Below are 17318 nucleotides of genomic sequence, written 5' to 3'. Positions count from 1 at the left end.
CCATCCGCTTGCGACCGGTTGGGGGGATGGAAATCAAAAAGGAGACGAAGATGGCGTGAACTACAGTTGTTAGAATTTGGATTTGAGGGCAATCTAAAAATCAGGGCTCGCAAAATTGCTAGCCCGACGTCCCGGGGCTAGTGATGTCTCCGGTCGGGCGACCAAAATCTATCTCAGCCCTGCCCGACGAGCTCTCATATAGCCCGATGAGCTATCATATAGCCCGATGAGCTATCATATAGCCCGACGAGCTATCATATAGCCCGATGAGCTATCATATAGCCCGATGAGCTATCATATAGCCCGATGGGCTATCATATAGCCCGACGGGCTATCATATAGCCCGATGAGCTATCATATAGCCCGATGAGCTAGTCATATAGCCCGACGGGCGGGGCTGAGATAGATTTTGGTTGCTCCGACGGAGACATCGCTAGCCCCGGACGTGGTATGGTTTAAATTTTGATTGGTGCTAAATTCTGCTCAAGATGTTAAAAGAAGCAGGGCAGTGGGGGGAAAGCCAGCATGGTGATTTAATCATCGTTGGCTTTAATGCACCACCTAAAGGGGCTTTCGGCAGAGCTTTTTCCCACCGCTGAAAAGAACCTGGAAATTTGGATTTCTTTGGAGGACTGGGGATGACTCCCAGGCTGATTTTAGATGCCTTATCAACAGCCTCATCAAAAGATGAATTACTTTCCATCGCAGCATGTAAGACACGTTCTGGGGAGCCAAAACTCCCTGATGAGGGAATTTGGCTATTTTCTTCATGAAACTGTTTCTGGTCATTGATGAGACTCGTGGTGACTCTGTGCTGCTGAGTTCAGGCTTGATCAGGTCTCTCAACGGTTGATGGCCATGTCTAGTTCTGCTGACAGAGACACAGAATGTTTGGTCTTAGATTTAGATTTTATAAGAACGCTCGCGAAGAGGAAGAAGGCGAGGTCATCGGACGTTTTCTCAACCCTCGGAAGACACAGAACCCTTCTCTGACATTTTAGAGGTAAACCATGAGAGAGTCTGAAACACCTGCAGAGCATTTTTCTGATGCTCTGCAGGTGCAGTGCCAGATTTTGGCCTTGGAGGGGACATATCAGATGCCAGAGAGCATTTTTCTGGAGAAATGCTCCCAGATTTTGGCCTTGGAGGGGAGTTATCAGATGCCAGAGAGCATTTTTCTGGAGAAATGCTCCTAGATTTTGGCCTTGGAGGGGACTTTTCAGATGCCAGAGAGCATTTTTCTGGAGAAATGCTCCCAGGTTTTGGTCTTGGAGGGGACTTATCAGATGCCAGAGAGCATTTTTCTGGAGAAATGCTCCCAGGTTTTGACGTTGGAGGTGATGGTACAGGTTCCTCACCACTGCTCGCTGAATCTGTTTCCTGCTTTGGGGTCTGTGTTCTTTTAATAAAGTTTCGGATGTCATTCACAGCCTCAGACACCTTGTCCATTTGAATCACTTGATCTTTGTCTTCGTTGTCCAGCCAGAGTAAAAGCTTCTGTAGAAACCTTTCTACTGCGTCTTCTATGAGGACATAGAGGACTTCAGCAGAATAGGGACGCTTTGAGCCTTGTGTTTGTCGTGGAGTCCTGGAGATGACGGTGTCTGAGAGGGATCTACCCATTAGAGGTTCGGGGATTTCATACATTCGATCCGTCATCAGTAGATCAAACACTTTTGCCGTTAAGTCCACAGTAAAGTCTCTGGTTGTCCCACTATTTCTAAAGTTTTCCAAGGTTTTTTCAATGGAGAGCTCTTCTTTCTTAGTTAGTTTGTCAAACAACCGATTAACGTGGGATCTAATGGCGCCAAAGTCGAGTGGAGGAAAACGAATGTACCGTAGAAGCATATTTTGGGAAGGGGCTTGATTTGCGCTCTGGGGACGAGGACTATGAGGCTCTGACCCTGAGAGGCTGACAGCTATGCTTTCATCGGAGGGCACCGTGTCACTCTTGGGCTGCTTGCAAACGTTTTTTAGACAAACAAAATATTTCCTGTTTGTCTTTATTTCTTGTCTCAGCTCGTTTTTCATCTTTTCAAATTGTTTTTTTCGCAAACATGCAAAAGTGATGTTTGCGTGCTTTGAGGCCGGAGTGAGAGGTGGACGGCACACATTTGGAAAAGAAGTCTCTCACCTTGTTGATAATGAATCCTGCATTAAAGGCAGGTTTGGGTAAGCTACAGCTGTCACAGAGCTCTTCACTGCTTGAATCCAGGTTTCCAAGTATCTCATTTACAATGTCAGCTGCAACCTGTTCTACTGGGGTTGCAGCTCGGATACTGTGGCTCTCTGCAGTGGCTTTGATTTGGCCTTGTTCTGTTAGAGCTGATTGGTCTGGGAGCTCAATTTCTTTCTCCTCATCATCTGAACCTTTATCTCCTTCTGTCATCTCTCCATCTGAGCTCCTTGATGACAGAATCACAGAAATCTCTGTGATTGCTGATTGCACTGACACCTTTGAATCCGTGCTTTCTGAACCGGAATCAGACCCCCTTGGACACGCACCGGCAGCGCAGCTTACGTGCGTGCCTTTTAAGGCACGAGGCAGCGTGGCAAACCATGCGGCGCCAGCTTTTTAATATTACTACATTTGCCGCTAACATAAACGGCGGGGTCTTGCGGCAAATCAGGGCTTTCTGCGATCAGGGCAATTGTTGAGCTGACCTTTTCGGAGATCTCTTCCTCAAACCATCCGTGTCAGCTCGTCAGCGCTCTCATGTCGCTGTTCCGGGACGTTAAGAGCGCTGGCGATGGCGGCTGAGATCGAGTCTCCGAGGGACGGGCTTATTTTTCCCCGCACCTAAAGGCTCCGGATCTTCCTTCGTCATGTGATCCTGAATAACAGGAAGGTTATTTGCAAGGATTCTGACAGAGGCGATCTGAATGATTTCAGAAATCATATCAGCGAGCACCGCTTGGACGCCCGAGTCGCACGTGCCATTTTCTATCTCGCTCCACTGAACTTCAGAGAGCCTTTCAAAGCACCGGTTGATTGGTGGCATAATCTGTTCTGGTGTGACCACGAATGAAGTTTCGTCTGTTGCTGGGTGGAGCCATTGTTGTGTCGCAACTGTGATTTTCTAGATTGAAGTGAATAGTGTGCGAGTTTTCTTGCTTTAGAGAACGCCGACTGTTGAACATTTGCAAACAGATGAGCTGTGACGTTTCTGTGTGAGAGCCCCTACTTAAGGGTTTCCCTGCTGTGACGTGGCTGACAGATCAAGCAAAAGAACGTGAGTCACAGAGAACGCACGCGCAGACCGCGTTGATAGAAGCCCCTGGCGCGCGCTCACAGCTGCGCAGCCGCAGATTTGAATGACGCCTCGGTAAACCGTTCGTGTCCCTCCATATCCCAGGATTCATTGCGAGTCAAAGGTTGAAGAAAAATGGCGGAAGTGAAGGCGGTCCAGAAATAAAGTCTTCAACGTAAGCGCAGTACGGTGTACATTTCAGGACATCGTCAGGTCTCAGAACACGAGCTATCAGACAGAGAGAAAATCTTCCTGCAGGTGGCGCTGTTGTCATGTCCCACCAATGACTGTAGTGACAGCTGCAGTCACGGAGAAAATTGCGTATCTCTGTTCGGGAATAGCAGATAGAGCGTAGGCTCTGAGAGGAGGGCCAGCGTTTACGCTACGAAAACACGACCGAGTGTTTTAACCTGACAGCCTGAGGTGTTCTTCAGTAAACTGGACTACCCGACAGAAGGACCCGAGGCCCCGCTGCACTGTTTCGGTAAGTTAAACGTGTTTGTAAGCTACTCCGTAACTACCGTCCTTAGCTAGCTCCTGAGACCTAGCTAGCTAAGATGTCAGGGTTCGTTTAGCTAATCTGTGCAGGTGAATGCATTTACTAAAGAAATCAAGAGAAACGCTCCGGGCTGCTCAGTCACTAATTACTGTTACTGTACTTTTATTACAAGTATTATACTGTAAAAGCAACAGGCTGCACCCTGCTGCAGCTCCTGTGCAGAGCTGAATATTAAAGATGTGCAAACAGCATGTTTTTCAGTCTCTTGCCACATCTGTAAAGACAGTAACATGTTTTTAAAAGCTTGTACTTCAGTAACTCCTCATTAATCAGGAACTATGGATTAAAGTACTGTAGTGTACTGTAATACTGAAAAAATGTAAGAGAAGAACTTCAGATCCTGAGTGTGTGAGGACAGAAGAATCAGCTTTATTTCAATATTGAGGGATAAAATTTATATGTGAGTTTGATGGTTCTGTTGTCTTTGTGATTACAGGAGCTGCCCTCAGATTCAGACCTCAGCACCACCCAGTGACAGCAGACAGATCATCCAACATGTTCACATGTTAACTGCAAAATGAACTGATGGAAACAGTACAAAGGTTAGAGTACCACATGTGCTGTAGTGAAGGCTGCAGCTTTATTGATAAAGTTAAAGACAAAAAAACAAAAGGATTAATCACTCATGTAACTGTGTCACTATATATCAGCATTAACAGGACCTCAGTTTGTATCTCAGACCTTCTGTTTTAAACACTTGATGTACTCAGCTGCATGAAGAGCAGATGAGATTTTCTCTAACACAATTAAATAAAACCTGATGAAGGTCAAAGGTCATCACTTATATGTTGAACTACAAACTTGTCATCTGGAGTTCTTTCACAGTTTTTTGCAGATAGTGTGTTATTTACCATAAAGTGATTCAGAGTTATTCATACCAGAGTAACCAGAGAGGATCACATATTTTTAAATATATAACTTTCTACAGGACTGAATATAATATCTTTATGTAAAAGTCTGGAGCCTCTGGAGAGTATCCGAGTATTTATAACATTACACAAAGCAAAGGTCTCATCACAGTGTTGATGAAATGCTGGGTTTATCCATCTCCTGGGCGGGCCTACGGAGGAGTGCTGAAGATTTCCCTGTGAGGGAGCTGCTGGTGAAGATCATGAGTCCTGCTTGATCAATGCCATGAGCTTCAGTCTTCCTGGTGTTTCTTAAATGAAGCCTCTTACAGCGGGTCAACAGAACATCTGGCACAGGACAGCTGTGATGAAAGAAAGGGAAGAAGTTTCTCCAAACCTCTGGACCCAGAAACCCAGCTTGGTCCTGATGGTCTCCCTCACTAGTTTCTCTCCAGGGTGAATGTAGCTGTTGATATAATATGGACTCTATTATTAAATGAAAAGAACAAATTAGACTACACTACTGAACCTGCTGCTGTTTTTAAAGTCTCCATGTTACCAGGCTGTAGAGATTTAAACAGTTTTAGATCCATTACACTCACAGTCTTATGTTAAAATCTCAAAGGACAGCATTATATTTTTGATATTAACAGTAACTCTGGGCCTCTGTAGAGTGTGCAGCTGATCTCATCACTGTCTAAAAATGGATTAAAAAAAAACATAAGTGTTGAAGATTATTAAGAGTAGCAGGTGTGTAGCATCGCTAACTAGCTAGCAACAAGCCTCCAACACAGTGCGTATGCTAGCGGCTAATCTAGCAAACGAATTAACAACAGAGTGATTTTAGAACTATAAGATGATGAGCTGTGTGTCTTTTTATAACAGTGACGTGGTTGTATTTACCTTAATTAAACGAGTCGTCAGTCGCGGTAAACCAGCAAAAAAAACTCGAGCAGCCGGCTACGTAAAAGTGTAGGGGGCGTGTTTGCGGTCACGTGCAGCGGGTGTGTGGGCGGGAGCGTTACACGTTTTTCTTTTTTTCAAACCTTTATTTAAACATCAGTACAATACAAAATGGAATTAATCAGTACCACAATAAAGGTGTTGTACTTACAAAAGAATTGTATGCATAGATAAACAAATACAAGAACAGTATTCAGAAACAACAATATAAATATGTGAGGGGGAAAGTAATAGTGATGGGATTTCCGGCTCTTTTTAGAGATGCGGCTCTTTCGGCTCGGATCACTAAAAAGAGCCGGCTCTTTCGGCTCCGAACCGGCTCTTCAGGTTGTTTTGTTGCTTTAATTATTTAATCATTAACAATAATATAAAATTATGCAGAAAAGGAATTACTAATGTTAAAAAAGTGGTTTTATTTATATATGGCCCCTAGAGACAAAGCACGTACAAACTCTAAAGCATATACAACTCCAAAAAGCACGTACAAACTCCAAAACACATTTCTAGCGTTTACTGAACTTCCAAAACAGAGCTACCCGGATCACTTAAATTACACAATTGAAAGCATGTGTGTATTGTTTGTGTATTTATAGACAAGCACTCATATTTATTCAAATAATTAAAAAAAAAAAAAAAAGTTAATTTACCTGTTAGTACCACACACCAATCCGGTTGTTGATACTTCCTGGCTTGTGTAGCCACTAGGTAACAAAAGCTCAGCATCCTGGAGCACTTCTGTTGTCTTTTGTACGTGATTCTGAGTTTGTACGTGCCTCTGAGTTTGTACGTGCCTCTGAGTTTGTACGTGCCTCTGAGTTTTTACGTGTTTTGGAGTTTTTACGTGTTTTGGAGTTTTTACGTGTTTTGGAGTTTTTACGTGTTTTGGAGTTTTTACGTGTTTTGGAGTTTGTACATGCTGTGTCTCTAAGGGCCACCATAAATATACTTTATTTATTCAGTCCACATAAAATGTAATAAATAAATCATATAATAACAAAAAACAACTATTTACATTTTAAATTTTTAACTATTTAAATTTTCAGCTTTTTCCTTTTAAGCAAATTTAACGTGAAACAACACAAAACACTGCAAACCACAACACAATTAAATATAAATTAAAATATTAAAACAAAAAGAAGATGCGCATTCTCTGTCATATGGGCCTGCATAATTTCTGAATCCTTTATCATCTGCAACTGAAAATAGTGGATGATTACTATACCTTTCTAATGTGACGTTGTTGTCCCTCGCTCTCTTTCTCTCTGGCTCTGTTCCTGTGCTACTGCAAGTGTAACTAACGCCCCTCCCCCTCTGCCCAGCGTAAAGTACAGGCCACGCGTGGCGGAGTTTAGCGGGAAAAAAAGGGCGAGAGAGAGGGTGAGAGAAAGAAAAAAAAAAAAAAAAAAAAAAAAAAACCTCACGGCTCCCAATAAGGAGCCGGCTCGCGTCGTTCACTTCAAAGAGTCTGCTCTAAGAGCCATTTCGTTCGCGAACGACCCATCACTAGAAAGTAACTGATCAAGCCAAAGAATAAAGTGATTGAAAGATCTTGATTTTTTCACAAACACCAATAGTTTTTATAGCTTTTGGGTTAGTGGAGTTCTTAATTGAGTTAAGATACTGTACAAGTTCAAAGGAGAATACATAAAAAGAGGGATGCCTTCCTAAACATTTGGACTTATGAATATGAAATTTAGCCATTTAAATTAACAAGTTAATCATATATCTGTTATCAAAGTTGAATTGTTTTTGGTTTTTGTGCAGACCAAACAAAACATTTCTAAAACAGTACAAATCCTTTAAATATATTTTCTGAAATAAAAACACATAAACTCTGCCAAAAATCTTGTACAAGGTTACAAAACCAAAACAGATGTGTAGTAGATTCCTTGGAAGTTTTACAAAAGCTACAGCTTGTATCAATGTCTAATTTGAATTTGCTTTGAAGATCATCTTTAGATGGTAAATTCTGTGTATTAATTTATAAGAAACATCTTTAATTTTGTTGGTAATTAAAAATTGATTCTCCAAACTTCGTTCCTCATAAAACCATCAGACAGCCGGTTCCAGAAAAAAATGACACATGGTAGCGTGGTTATGCTACTCTGAAAAAGAGCTCTGATCGATTTATTGTTGTTTTTAGATTGCTTAGAAAAGCAAATCTTACCAACGAAAGTTTGTATTGGAGATGCCAACGGCCTTTGGTATGAAGGGATATTAGGCTGATTCTTAAACAGCATACAAACCCCTGATGGTATTGATCCAAACACTTTTGTATAATCATCATTCTGGAGTCTATAAATTACTAGATAGTGGAAAAGGGGTGGGATTAAATAAGCTCATGCTTCTTCCTGCTCCTTTTTGAACATGACAGATATTTGTAGTTGTGGTTGCTCGTTTTCTTTTTTGTTTTGCTTTGTTTATTTGTCTCTTTTAATTCTATGTTGTTGTACTTTTTTAACATGTTCAAAATAAAGATTCAATCAATCAATCAATCAATCAATCACGATTTATAGCTAAACTGAAATGTAAACAAAATTCTTCATAGGAGCAAAGCGTACCATTTGAATCAAATCATTGGTCGACTAAAACAATGTTATTCCCAAACCAACGATCTAAGAAGAGAGATCTTCTTTTAAATAGGACATCGTTGTTATTCCAGATATAATAACTGTGTGGACTAAAGTTATGCTTGTAAACAAGAGTCCATGCTAAAAACGCTTGATGATGAAAAGCAGAGACTTTCAGGGATTTTATCAATATCAAAATTACAGGTAAGGAAAAAATCACCTAACTGAGAAAACATGAACACAGGTATTATTCCAAATGGAAGCAGGATGAGTAATTAGATCTTTAACCAATTTATTTTGAATGTGTTATTTAAAGTGTTAGGGAGCGTTACACAGTCGCTCCACCTCAAGTCACTACTCCAAATTTGCACGATGGCAGCCTCCATCTGAGTCTGAGACCTGACGATGTCCTCAAATGTTCACCGTAGCGCTGCGCTTTGATCTCACTTCAAATATGCCGGAACAAATGTTAGCATAACGACAAAGCTTAAAAGTCACGTTTAGCGACCCTTCGGCTAAGTTACGTGACGTTAGTGAGGTCGCGTTTAACGCGCTCTTTGGTCCGTTAGTTAGTTCAGGTTTCTGCCGAAGCTCCGTCTGTTTGTCGCTGTGAAGCCAAACGTACTTAAACGGTTCAGGAAACACCGAGCAGACGGTTGAGCAAATATCTGGCCCGCGTACTGCGCTGAGGACGCAGACTCAACATGCTGTGCTGCAGTTGGTCCTTAAAGAGCTCTCATCCTGTATAAAGCACTAATAATGAGACAGATGGAGAAGTCCTCCTCCTGTTTCCTGCGGTTGTTGTCAGGCTTATATCAAACAACCTGAGTCTGTCGCCTTTGTTATAAAGACCAACACTCTGCAGGATCCTGTTTCTCTCTGATTAAAACACATAAAGTGTGTCTTTGTGATGATACGAGAAACTGTGTTTTCATCCTGCAAGTTCACATATTTGATGAACTTCTGCTGCTTTTGTTGCTGACTGCTGTGGTTGATTTCCTTCTGCAAGTGTCCAGAGTCAGAAGAGCCTGAGAAGGTGAGACGGAGGCTCTCCACCCCTGATGAGACACCAGGACAGATCCAGGACGGTGTGTGAGGAAGAGGAGGAGGAAGAGGAGCCAGCAGCAGCTGAGAGATGCAGAGGAGAGCAGACGGCTCTCTGTAGTTGAGGGACTGGTAAAAACATTGAAAACACTTTTCTATTTGCTTCCTGTATCTGCAGAAGTATCTCCAACACAAACTGTAACAGCTGCATACAGGAACCACTCACTGCTGTTTGTCCTGCAGGATCTGACAGGGAACCAAGGAAAACTAAGGGAACCTCAGACAATAATGCTTTGATTTATCCAGAATATGTTGAGTTCACATATTGTTTTCATCACAGTGGGATTGTGCTGCTTTCAGTGGGAAAGGATGCATTTAAATAAAAAGTGTGTCAGTATTTTATAAAGATGTCATGTTTCTGTATCATCTCTCTGCTGTTAGAGCCTCCAAACATCAGCCTGTTTAATGCTCTCATATCTTCAACATAAGTAAATTATACTGCACAGTTTTCTCATCAATAAAAGAATATTTACTGCATCTGTTTGTCTTTCATTGTATCTGAGACGTAAGAGGATCAAATCTTTTTACTTTATTTTTGGGATATTGTCCTTAAATATAACTGAAGCTTTCACACAGTGGGGGTTGTATAATCAATCAATCAATCAATCAATCTTTATTGGCAGACTTCATGTCCAGAAAAACAAGACAGAAACACACAAATATATATAAATAAATATATAAAGCATTTGTAAAAATATAAAAACATGATATACATAAAACACAATACTTAAAGAAATCCATAAATACACAAACATTTCAACCAGTGCTTCCTCAGACTGGATGAGTAACAGGAACCACTCACTGTCAGATCTGTGAGCGTTAAAATTATACTGTTACTCGAACCATCCAGTCGTTCTCTAAAAGTGAACGTTAACTTTCTTAAAAGTGCTTTAAAAGTCCAAACACCCACAGCTACAAACATCTGGCTGGCACTAAGGATTCTCATCGCATCATTATATGCAACATGCAGCTTCTGCATGCTACATTGTTTGTAGGATGACCACAAGGGGGCAGTATACAGCGGTGTGCAATACGCTTTAAACTGTCTCAACAACACAGCAGAGCTTCTGTCCAACAGTGGTGAGTACAGATGACACGTTGGCTGTCTCCCAATTCAGGGTCTGCAGCCTCAACGATCCTCAAGGGCCGCGTACTTAAAGACCGCTAAGGCCGGAAGTGCGAGGCTTGTGAAATGGGACGGTCTAGCCTCCGTTGCGCTGCCCAGGTTGCCTAGCAACCATGATACTAACAGCTGGAAACGTTTCATACAGCTTTGTTTGACAGAAATGAAGGAGAAAATCTTTTGTTCATTTGTTTGTTTCTACATGAGCTTTGATCATTCTCTGATTAAGCTCAGCTATTTAACAGCGTATATTTTAAAGTAAAGGCTTTAAAACCAAGTTAGTACAAACGTCACTAATGTCACATGACTTTGCCGACATGTGGCCAACAGTAATGTTTTAATGATCTTCATTATTAAACATTTGCACATAAACAAGTGACATAATATTCAGTACTTACTTAAGTTTACTCTTCGGGCGCCCCTCATCTGCCGTTTTTTTCGGCAAAATTATCCACACCCACCGCCGCGCTATGCATTCTGGGATATGTTGGGCCACGAAGTCTACACCGCCACGTCCTTAAAATTCAGGGAAATTAAGGACGCATTTGAGGGCCGCATTTCGAGCAGCCTTCGAATTGGGACAGCCTTCGTCGCGTCGCGGTGACGTAATCGGCCTTTAAGGCTGCAGACCCTGAATTGGGAGACAGCCGTTGACACTGTTTTAGAGTCCAAACCAAATGTGACTTCCTGTCTATGTGGCAGGAAATCCAACTGTAAACATGTTCCTTCTCCGAAGGATGAAATAAGTGTTCATTAGACGGCATTTGCTGAACAGAGAAAAATAAGTTTATCGTAAACATGTTCCTCTGTGATCACAGTGCCTGAGAGGCTGCCTACTTTAACATCAAACAAATAAACTAAATCAAAGAATCTAACTAAATCTTTATCTTGTTCCTTTGCCAGGGCGTGTCCCACCTTTGCTCCTTGTAAATAAGTATAAACCATAAAATTATAAATGAGAAGGAAAGAAGCTGTGAGCTGCAGTCAAGTCCTGTTTGTCTCTAAACAACTTGAGCTCAGATGATCTGATTCTCTTCACAGGAACATCAAACTCAGTTCATCACATTCATTTTCACACAGCAGAGCTTCTGTCCAACACAGGTGAGTACAGATGATCACACTTCCTGTTTCTACACAAATCTTCTGCGACACCGGGCGGCATCGCGGGCATCGGCAAAAATAAATAAATAAAAAATGCTCGTACTCATGCTGCCCCGACGTCAGCCAGCGCATATCGGGAATGTCACAGGCACCGATCGGTTTTCTGTCGCCCATTTGCTGGGAGTAAGGACGCCTCCGTTTGCGAGGTGCGCCTGCTGCTTGCTGTACAGAGAGGAGAGGGCGGGGCGGCGGGGGATACTGTGACCGGCTGGAGCAGCGTCTGTCCCAGTGTTGGGGAGTAATGGAATACATGTACCGCCGTTACGTATTTAAAATACAAAATATGAGTAACTGTATTCCGTTACAGTTACCGTTTAAAAAGGTGGTATTTAGAATACAGTTACTTTGTTGAAATAAATGGATTACACGGCGGTACTTCCCTGTTCATATTGTGGCGGGTCAGGACTGTTTGGGTTTTGTTTGACAGCTAATTCTGTTGTTCCAGGCAGCGTTACGGTTGCCATGGTTACAGGGTGACGCTCTCTCTCTCTGCGTGTTTCCTGGGTGAGAGAGCGCCTGTTGTTGTTGTTGTGCTAAGCTAACAGGCAGAATGCTACAGGCTCTAAAGAATGTAGCATCATGGGCAGTGTAGTCCGTGCTGCAGGGAGAATGGACTGCCATACACGTTATGTGTCTGTGAGCGAGGGAGGCAGTGTTGCCAACTTAGCGACTTTGTCGCTATATTTAGCGAGTTTTCAGACCCCCTAGCGACTTTTTTTCTTAAAAAAGTCGCTAAAAAAAGACGTGAAAGCGCATATCGCTTTTACTCTCAAGAAGCAGCGGGTGCTATAACGCAGTCAGTTCTTCTTTTACTCTTATGCTGTTTTGTGGATCACAAGGTTTAAAACTACTTATAAACACACAAAGTAACTCCACCAGAGTGCCTATTTCGGGTCACTTTTGCCGGTCCAAGCCTGGGTAAAGGAGCAGGGTTGGAATTGTGACATTAAAAAAACAATAATTGCTAAAATAAATTTAATTTGTAGTTCTGAATAAATTCTAACTGCATTTAGGACGTTTTTTACTCACTTTATGTCTCTTCCACGATGTTATTTCTCTCTCCAACAACATAGATTACAATTACATTAGCATGACCAATTATGCAAATTAGGTGATGACGTCATTTAGCGACTTCTAGCGACTTTTAGGACAGCCAATAGCGATTTTCCTTACTGAGGAGTTGGCAACACTGGAGGGAGGGAGAAAAAGGAAAAGTACGAGCTGTCATCGAGCAGAAACGGGAGCTGGAAGCATGTAAATATAATAATAACCACTGCAGCCAAGAAGAGAGCCTGACGAGCCCAGCTGTAAGTAAGCTATTAAGACTCGACTGTACACCGTGTTCGTGTTTTCCTCTGAAACAATAAGTTCTGTTGGAGCAGCCTTTCAACGCCTCTCTCTGTCTCTGCTAGCAAAGTTGACCCAGACAACAAAGTAAAGCTAGTTTTCAGCTACGAGCCGACACAGAACCCACCGTATTAGCCAGAGGTCCCTTTACTACGGTTCAGAGCCGCGGACCTTCAGTAACAGTAATAAATCACAGCAATAGTACATTCATGTAGTTGTAAACAGAATGATAATATATTAAGTAATCCAAAGTATTCAGAATATGTTACTCTCATTGAGTAACGTAACGGAATACGTTACAGAATACATTTTGGGGCATGTAATCTGTAATCTGTAGTGGAATACATTTTAAAAGTAACCTTCCCAACACTGCTAATAACCAACTCGCAAAATAAAACAAAATAAAAACAAATCAACAAACACGAAAACACCAGACATCATGATACAGACTTACAATTTGCGCCGATGTTTTTTCGAAATTCTATACGTGAAAAGTGAGCGCGAGAGCCCTCAGTGCACATGCTCGCTGCTGAAGTCAAAGTAAACTTTATTGTCATCTCCGCTACATACAGTCCAGTATATAGAGACGACGAGACGACGAGGCTCCAGTTACAGCAGTGCCCATTTTACTTGAAATGAGACAAACGCACTTTATTATTATTTTATAACCAGAGTTTGGTTCAGCTGTGAACTGTGAACATTAAAAATAAACTTGCTGCTGAAATACTACTGAATAGTACTTTCTTTGTTTTATTTGACTGCCAGATATTATACTTCATAGATTTGAAACCTGAGCACTGTGAATTCAGGACTGCATGCTACTGGTGAGCACTGGGTTTGTAATTACAAACCCAGTCTCCAATCAGAATTTGTGCTGTTCCACTATAACACAAATTCAAAGACCATTTATATTACATATTACAATCTTTATGATGTAAAGCACCACATTTTCCTGTTTTACCTGTACTATCACTTATTATGAAAATGGACAGAACCTGGGATAACCTTCCTCATGAATAAATAAATGGACCACTAAATATGTGTGTTATGCTCTAGCAAAGTGTATGGCAGTGCAAAATAAGGGTTAAAAGGGTGTCCCCGCCCCGGTCCCAGAACCAGAAGTCTATAGTAATTCAAATCTAGGAGACTGGACATACAGACACCAGTCTATATGCGGTCCCATAGTTGACGGTGTATCTCACAAATCAAGTCATGAAATTGCCTTTAGACCTCTGGGAAAGGCAATAAGGTCCCAACAAGCAAAGTGGCTCCATCATCCATAAACGGAAGAAGTTTGGAACCCCAGGACTCTCGCCAGAGCGGGCTGCCCGTCCAATCTGAGCGATCGGGGTAGATGAGCCTTAGACAGGGAGAGGACCATGAACTCGATGGTCACTCTGAAAGAGATCCAGAAGCAGAACTTTCCAGAAGGATGACCACCTGCAGCTCTTCATCAGTCAGAGCTGTATGGTAGAGTGGCCAGCCGGAGCCACTCCTCAGTAGAACCCCACTTGGAGTTTGCCAAAAGGCAGACGAAGGACTCTCAGACCTCAGCCTGAATGCCAAGGTTTATGTCTAGAGGAAACCAGGCACGTCTACCCAACACCATCCCTCGAGTGAAGCACGGTCAATGTCAATTTTATTTCTATAGCACATTTAAAACGACAAAGTTGACCAAAGTGCTTTAAGAGTTAGCTAATGAACAAGAGAAAACCATATGAAAATAAATGCAATTAAAGAAAACATAAGAAGAAGCAAATGTGATGTATTGTTACACCATGAAATAAAAAAAACCCTGATGGTACTCAAACTGAACTCGAATTAACAGCCAATCAAAGAAGTGAGTTATAAGGCGTGATTTGAAAAACTGTATAGACTCTGAAGTACGAATATCAAGTGGCAAGTTATTCCAGCGTCTAGGTGCTGCAACTGCTAAGGCCCAATCTTCTCTATGCTTTAATCGGCACCTCAGCTGTACTAAGAGCCAGACGATCTCAGTGTTGTATATGTTGAAGAGTTTGCTTAAATAGCTGGGAACCATACTATTTAAGGTTGTTAATAATAATTATAATACTATTAAGAGCATTAAGGCAACTGCTGTTGTGATTTGGACTATTATATCAATAAAACTGAATTGAAAATTAATTGAATTTACTGCCACCCTCTCTGTGCCTGGCTCCAGGGCCCTGGTGAGTACACTCGCCCACATTGGCTCCAATATAAGCTCTGCGCTGCCTATTGTGTGAGACCCAGAGGATCACAAATTTTAAAGAGACAATCAAGACTTCCTGTTTTGGGTTGTTGGTTCCACAGATCGACAAAACCCAATTTGCACAGGCGAAACACATTAGTAAATCTGGCAAACAAAGGATATAAATACAATTTATTTGTATTTTAATTGGAACAACAAGACAATATTTCCTTCTTCTCATTATTTCATTGTGCATTGTCTAGGTAAGAAGATCATTTACTCTGCTGGCTGAGAAACCATTTGTTTAATGTTTTTTTTCTTCCTTCTTCAGGGTGCAGACATGTCTGCTGCCACCAATCTGCAGTCTGAAGATCAGTTTCTGTGCTCCATCTGTCTGGATGTGTTCACTGATCCAGTCGCCACATCATGTGGACACAACTTCTGCAAAAAGTGCATCACTCAATATTGGGATGTTCATGAGAGGTGTGAGTGTCCCCTGTGTAAGGAGACTTTCAAGAGTAGACCTCAGCTGAAGATCAACACCTTCATCTCTGAGATGGTTGCTCAGTTCAGACGTGAAGCTCAGCAGAAAGCCAGCAGCAGCAGCTCAGAGCAACAAGCTGCCAAACCAGGAGAAGTTCCCTGTGACGTCTGCACTGGAACCAGACTGAAGGCCCTGAAGTCCTGCCTGGTGTGTCTGACCTCCTACTGTCAGACTCACCTGGAGCCTCATCTGACAGCTACAAGTCTGAAAAGACATCAGCTGATTGAGCCTGTGGAGAACCTGGAAAGCAGGATGTGTAGGAAGCACGATAAACATCTGGAGCTGTTCTGTAAGACCGACCAGACATGTGTCTGCATGCTCTGCTCTGTTTTAGATCACAAGAACCACGAGTTTGTTCCTCTGAGAGAAGAATATGAAGGAAAGAAGGCAGAGCTGGACAAGACAGAGGCTGAGATTCAGCAGATGATCCAGAAGAGACGACTGAAGATTCAGGAGATCACAGAGTCAGTGAAGATGAGTAAAGATGCTGCAGACAGACAGAAAGCAGAAGGTGTTCAGGTCCTCACGGCTCTGATGGAGTCTGTTGAGAGACGCCTGAAGGAGCTCATGAAGGAGATCGAAGACAACAGGAAGCTACAGAGAAACAGGCTGAAGGTCTCATCAAAGATCTGGAACAGGAAATCTCTGAGCTGATGGAGAGAAGCTCTGAGGTGGAGCAGCTCTCACACTCTGAAGACCACCTCCACCTCCTCCAAAGCTTCTGCTCCCTGAAAGCTGCTCCACCCAGCAAGGACTGGACAGAGGTCAGAGTCCGTCCACCATCATATGAGACTGTGGGGAGAGCTGTGGCTCAGCTGGAGAAGACACTCTGGGAAGACATGAAGAAGCTGTTTGAGGCAGAGCTGCAGAGGGTCCAGCAGGATGCAGTGGACGTGACTCTGGATCCTGATACAGCAAATCCTTATCTCATCCTGTCTGATGATGGAAAACAAGTGAAGTGTGGTGATGTGAGAAAGAAGCTTCCATACAACCCAAAGAGATTTACTTACTTTGTTAATGTTTTAGGAGAGCAGAGTTTCTCTTCAGGCAGATTTTACTTTGAGGTTCAGGTTAAAGGAAAGACTGACTGGAGTTTAGGAGTGGCCACAGAGTCGATCAACAGGACAAAGAGCATGTCAATGAGCCCCGAAGATGGTTTCTGGACTGTGTGGCTGAGAGATGGAAATGAGTACAAAGCTTGTGAAGACAACAAAATTAAGCTCTCTCTCAAGTCTGCTCCTGAGAAGGTGGGGGTGTTTGTGGACTACGAGGAGGGTCTGGTCTCCTTCTATGACGTAGATGCTGCAGCTCTGATCTACTCGTTCACTGGCTGCTCCTTCACTGAGAAGCTCTTCCCGTACTTCAGTCCTGAGCTTAATGATGATGGTACAAACTCTGCACCACTGATCATCTGTCCTGTCAATCAAACTGAGTAGAGCTAAGAATTTTTACTTTATTAGCAGATTACTTTATATCATAATTATTGTCTATTACATAATTATGAAATCTTTTTCTTTTGAAAGAGAAACATGAAACTGATATTTTAAGTAATCAAGGAGAAGGCAAATAAAAAATATAACCAAGTATTTAAATAATGAAAAATAATTTTTGAAAAGTAATTTGTGCTCCAATTGTCTCCACTGTTATGGGATCTTAA

At 42.2% G+C, this 17318-nt stretch overlaps 2 long non-coding RNA genes and 1 pseudogene across 4 annotated transcripts; 2 read left to right on the top strand and 1 right to left on the bottom strand.

Moving 5' to 3' along the window:
- The first annotated feature begins 3407 nt into the window (after positions 1–3407).
- LOC146516064 (uncharacterized) lies at positions 3408–12594 on the top strand. 3 transcript variants are annotated; one of them, XR_014874578.1, is made up of 4 exons: positions 3408–3735; positions 4247–4352; positions 9201–10375; positions 11460–12594. It is a non-coding gene; the product is annotated as an uncharacterized LOC146516064 (long non-coding RNA). The 3 variants fall into 3 exon arrangements; XR_014874579.1 differs by having other exon boundaries at positions 9201–10399; positions 11084–12594; XR_014874577.1 differs by lacking the exons at positions 9201–10375; positions 11460–12594 and having other exon boundaries at positions 4247–5379.
- On the bottom strand, positions 4246–5844 carry LOC146516065 (uncharacterized). Its single transcript, XR_014874580.1, has 2 exons — positions 5562–5844; positions 4246–5144 (listed from the first exon to the last, which is right to left on the bottom strand). It is a non-coding gene; the product is annotated as an uncharacterized LOC146516065 (long non-coding RNA).
- Positions 12595–13604: 1010 nt separating the features above from the next.
- Positions 13605–17286, top strand: LOC146516063 (E3 ubiquitin-protein ligase TRIM21-like; annotated as a pseudogene).
- Positions 17287–17318: the final 32 nt, after the last annotated feature.

The sequence above is a fragment of the Neolamprologus multifasciatus genome, chromosome 6 (genome assembly GCF_963576455.1).
Source record: "Neolamprologus multifasciatus chromosome 6, fNeoMul1.2, whole genome shotgun sequence".
NCBI classification, from domain to species: Eukaryota; Metazoa; Chordata; class Actinopteri; order Cichliformes; family Cichlidae; genus Neolamprologus; species Neolamprologus multifasciatus.
Note: the sequence above shows the minus strand (reverse complement) of the source record. Positions and strands in the feature narration are given on the sequence as shown.